The sequence below is a fragment of the Tupaia chinensis genome, unplaced genomic scaffold, assembly GCF_000334495.1.
Source record: "Tupaia chinensis unplaced genomic scaffold, TupChi_1.0 Scaffold149501_1, whole genome shotgun sequence".
In the NCBI taxonomy this organism is placed as follows: domain Eukaryota; kingdom Metazoa; phylum Chordata; class Mammalia; order Scandentia; family Tupaiidae; genus Tupaia; species Tupaia belangeri.
The window spans coordinates 1,178,069-1,183,718 of NW_006209345.1; positions in this window are offsets into that span (position 1 = coordinate 1,178,069).

The window sequence follows — 5,650 nt, forward strand, 5'->3', positions numbered from 1 at the left end:
CCCAGCTACAAGCACCAAAGACGAGGTTGACCGGGCCTGCACACTGCCACCCCCTGGCTCCTCCCCGGTCCCCCTTCCTGGCCCTACGGCCCCCCTTCCAGGCAGCTCCCAGCTCTGTAGTACAAGTGGACAAGCCGCACTCACTCTGGAAGGACTACTCGGAAGCTCGGTTGAAGTCCTCCAGGGACGCCATCACACAGAGGCTACAAAGCCAGGGCTCCCGTGGGGCTTGCGCAGATTTCCCAGACACCGGCAGTGAGCAAGGGGCTGCCCATCAACCCCCATCAGTCACCAGGCCTAGTTTATCGGGCACACAAAGAACAGCCTGCCTTGGACTGTAACATGCTCCATTCCCCTGGGCTCTGGGCCCAGAGTGCAAAGACTGAGGTTTTCAGTTCCTTTGCAAAGAATGGGGATGAAATAGAAGCTGAAGTGATGAGGGAGACAGAGCTAGATGGGTGGTTTATCGCAGCTGTGATTTCAGCCTTTAGGTAGTCCTTCTTTCAACAGAATATCTGCCGAGCAGCTACTGCAGGCTACATGCTGCACCAGGCACATGCCATGGAGCTGGGACTAAGGGTGTGCAGTCCAGTGGGCAAGACAGGTCAGATGGAGCCCCATAGCATGGGCTGCAGGACACCCATTTATTCTCGCAGTGAAACACAGGAATTCCATGAACTTGATTGACTTGCCAATGGCCACCATGTAAAGGTGGAAAGACCAGGGTTCAAAGCCACTGCCCTCCCTCTTTCCTTTTATCTTACCCTCCCTCTGTCTACTCATTTATTCATTCATTCACTGAGCACCTACTATGTGTTAGGCTCTATACTAGATTGTGGGAATGAAGCAGAGGAAAACAAACAAACAAACAAACAAACAAAATAAATAAAAACACTCCCTGCTCTCAAAAAAGTCGTGCTATGGTGAGGAGGGAAGAAAAACATCCAGATTCATTAGACAAGCAAGTAAGATCATTACAAGGACCATCAGAAGTCACCTGAAGAGGAGGCACAGACCATATCAGGGCATGCACGTATGTGTACATGTATGTATACGCATGAACATACCTTGGCTGTGTTCCTTGTGCATGAGTGTGCACGTGTGACTGTATGTGCACATACATGTATTTGTATGGGGGACATGTGCGTGAATATGTGTACATGTGTGTGCATGTCTGCATATGTGTGTGTGTGTTTCTGTGCCTGTATATGAGAGGATCTTCCAAGAGTTCATGGAAAATGCATTTTATGAAAAAAACTATGCATGTATTTTAATTTTTTGACATAAAAATAAATTTGTAATTTAATTTAATTTTCCCATGAACTTTTGGAAGTCCTCTCATATGTATGTGGGTGTATGTGTGCACGTGTGTGAACATGAGCAAAAGGTCTAAGGCAAGGAAACATGGTGGGACATGCTGCAGGAACAGAGACTTGATGTGCTGGGAGTCAAGAGAGTGGGGTGATGGAGAGGCGGGTAGGAATGGGTGGGTGAGGCCAGGCTGCGTAGACCCTGCATAAACCTGAGCTAGCTTCAGATGCAGAGAGCACTCCTGGAGGGATTTTCCTGCAGTTGCAAAACGTGCAGAGGCAGAGAGCCCTGGCAGTGGCTTCACACTGGTGTTGGTGAGGATGTGGGGCCACTGGGATGCTCTCACTGCTCTGGTCAGCTTGCAAAATGGCACAAACGCTTTGGAAAAACTCTTTAGCAGATTATTCAAAAGCTAACAGACATCTACCATGTGCTTCATCCATCCCACTCCTGGGCACTTACAGAAGGGAAATGGAAACCTACGGCCTCCCATGATCTTGTACACAAATGTTCGCGGCAGTTTTATTCATATTATCACCAAACTGGAAACCACCTAAACGCCCATCAACAGGTGGTTGGGCAAACACAGACCTTGTGGGGGTGGTGGGGTGTCACTCTCCGGGGGAAGAATGGGGCTTGGGTATTCAGAGACCCAAGTTCTGAACTGGCCTCTGAGAGCCTGGGCAATTGGCATCCCCAGTCTGAGCCTTGCTTTCTTTCTCTGTAAAGTGGGCCTAGGGAGCTTGCCTGACTCTCTAGGCTAAGAGAAGGATCATTATGACATCGCTGGGAAAAGCTCTCAGCAAAAAATGAAGACTCAATATGGAGGGGTGGAGGTGCCACTCTAAGTGACTCAAGATCTCCCATACTGGTGATATTGGGGTAACACTTAGTTACTTCTGGTCTGGGAGCCCAGCAGATCATGAGTCAGCTGGACAAGTAGGGAGGCTGCAGAGGGCAGCAGGCCCTGGGGCTGAATCTTCAGCCTGTCCCCGAAAGGGCTCTGCGTGCTAGGTGCAGCAGGCAGGGTCAGGAGTCATGTTTAAATGTGGGAGAGCCCTGGGTGGTGCCTCCTAGCCACACAGCTGTCCAAGTGGTGTGGGCGGGCGGTCCTTTGGAAGATCTCAGGACAGAATAACAAGATCCTGGTCATTTACGTGACCAGTCACGCGGGGGCAGTCTGAGAGGACAGAGAGGTAGACCTGACCTTAGGGAGGAGCTGGGACTCCGGATGATTTGGGGGAGGGCCCAAAACTTGAAAGGGGGCTTGGGTGGAGCCATGGATTCCCTGCACGTGAGCAGACGTGAGCAGGTGAGAGGCAGCTGTCTAGGCCTCAGCTCCCAGGTCCTGAACCCTGGTGTCCAGTTCTGAGGGGCCTCCCAACCAAGGCAGTGCAGGAAAAGCAGGGTGCTTGTGGTCTTCCCAAGAGCCCCCACCCCACACGCCATCTGGTACCAGCCTCAGCGGTCTCTGTGCTTGTCCTTAGGACTCCACCACCCACACCCTGAGCTCCTGGGGGTGAGGGCCACACTGGGTCCACTCAGGAGCCCACACACCCAGCATGTGGCAGGAGCTTCACCACTGTGCTCTGGATGAATTGCAAATGGGTGTGAATGAATGAACGAAGCATCTCTCTTCTCTAGAGGAAGAGATGCTTCTCCACAAAGAATCTGTGCCTGGCTTCAAAAATGTATTCTCGGTGTTAGTTTTCTGTTACTGAAAAACAGTTCACCACCAACCTAAAAGCTTAAAACAGCAAATTGTCGCTGTTCGAAGTGTGGGCGGGTCAAGAGACAGGACACACCTTACCTAAGCCTCTGTCTTCTGAGGTTGCAATCACTGTGCCAGCAGGGCCGGCGATCACCTGACATCAGGGGTCCTCTTCCAAGCTGGTGTGGCTGTGGGAGAGTTCACTTCCTTGCAGCTGCGGGACTCTTGGTTACTGCATCTCTATTGCCAGCTGGAGAGAGCTTCTGACTCGCAGACTATTACTAAAGGGCTCACAGATCAGCTTGGGCCCTCGTAAGATAAGTTCCCTTTTAGTCAACTCAGTAGGGACCTTAATTCCATCTGCAGAAGTCCCTCCACCTTTGCCATATGATGCATTCTGATGGGAGTGACCTCCACTAGACCTGCAATCCACTAGACCTACACTCCGAGGAGGGCAGGTGTGTATGCAGCAGGGGGAGGATGCGGGGCCACATCTCAGACTTCTGCCTTGTACACGATTGCTGTCCTTGCCTCTGAGCCTGGCCCCAGCTAGCTAGTTAGTTCAACTCTGTGGGATGAGTGAAAAAGGGCGTGTGCGGATGAGAGAATGCACGAGTTAGGGCTCTCCCATCAAATCATGACCTTTCTAGGCCCGTGTCTGACTCATCTCTGAATCCACCATGGCAATGACCACTCCTGGCTCCCTACGGCTCTTCAAAGCTTGCCTGAGGAGGGGAGGAGTGGTATAGTCTCTCTGCAAGGTCAGAGTCTGTGCTAAACAGCCCCAAAGCTCGTTCCTCTGGCAAGTCCCATGCAGCGGCAGGCGAGCTTTGTCCTCAGGCTGGTGCCGTCCACTTGCTGACCCTGAAACGCACACCAGCAGCACCCAGGGCAGCACAGACCTCCCAGAGACCTGTGGCTCCGGGCTGGGAAACCTTGGTACAGCTCTCTGTCCCAACCTTCTGGGTCCCCATCTGTAAAGTGGGGGCGACATCCAGCTGTAGTGGTACAGTGGTAATGCAATGCTCTGTGATATTGAGGACATACGAGAAGATCCCAAGTTCAAGTCCTGAGGTTTCGCTATGTACACGGGGGAAGTGTGTGCATGCCGGGATCCTGGCTGGCGGAGGCTCGGGGGTGGGTCATGGTGTGAGGACCCTGTTGAGGGAGTTCTCTCTCTTTCTCTCTCTCTAGTTTATGGAATAAGTAGATAAACTTTTTAAAAATGTGGGTAACAATACCTGGTTGAGGAGAAGGCCATGACCTGTGCTTAGAACGATGCCTGGTGCCATGCTAGAAGCCAACTTCTATTATCTCTTTCACGCATACAAGACCATTACAGATGTTATTACGGCCATTTTATTGCTTGGTGAACTGAGGCGCAGAGAGGTTAAGTAATATGTGCGAAGCTAGGGATTGGACCCAGGCGGCCTGTCTCTACCTATATACGAACCGCTTTTGTCTCCCACCACGGGAGTCCCTGGGCTAGAAGTGGTGAGTTTAAGATCCAGCCCTCCACAATGTGCTGTGCTTAAGCAAGCCACCAGCCCTCTCTGTTTCAGCCATTATGCTGATTTCATGAGGCTGCTGTAACAAAATGCCACAGACGGTGTGGCTTAAACCACAGAAACACATTGCCTTGTGGCTCTGGAGACTAGAAGTCCAAAACTGGGGACAGGCCTCTCTTTGGGCATGTAGATGGCCATCTTTGTGCCTGCATGGCATTAATCCTGTGTGTGGTCTCTCTCCATGTCCAAATCTCCCCTTTCTAGAAGGACTTGGGTTATAGTGGATTAGGCACCTCACACCCCACAGTCTCTTTTTAACAACTATCTCCGTAAAGAGCATACTCTGAGACACTGCGGTTAGGACTCCAGTATATGAATCTGGGGGCCACATTGCGGCCTAGAAAAGCCAGAGCCACCTGGAGCTAATGCCATCCCTGTTCTAACCATCTCCTCAGGAGGGAGCTGGGAGGGACTGTGTCAGTCAGTCCCTTGACAGAGCTGCTTTACTGCCTGGGGCCACAAACCCATGCCCAAACCAGGCTATGCGCTGGCTCCTGGGACACGCTGCCCACACTGTCCTGTGGCCTCGGGGTTAGCGTCAGTCTTCGTCTCTCTTCTGGATTACAGTTCCATGCATTGATCCCCTTCCCTGGGGTTTATTTTGCTGGGTGTCAGGCAGGAAGAGGGTCAAATTCCAGGGTGTGTGTCTGATGTGCAACCTGGAGCAGCTGGTGTGTGCTGCTTCCACAGCCTCGAGGGGAGCCATCCAACCCGGAGACCTGGAGCAGGCGCCCAGCCACACGGGGCTGAAGCTGCCGTGCGCCTCGGAGGCCGCTGAAATCAGCACCGGCCTCAGGAAACGGCTCCTCTGAAAGCAGAACTTGGGGTGATTCTTGCCTCTGAAAGGGGAAAAGAAAGTTCACTCTCAGCATCTCTTCTTGCTGTTTCTCATCTCTGCTGGCCCCAAACCAAAGCACGGTGTCACCCGTTTTACCTTAGCAGGAAAACAGGCCCATTACAGTTTGTTTAAAGCTTAAACAAAAAATAACCGTTCGCTTTGGGGTGGGATGTATTTCCAGTCGCACCTCAGTCATTATGGCTAGCCTGGGTTATGGTCGAT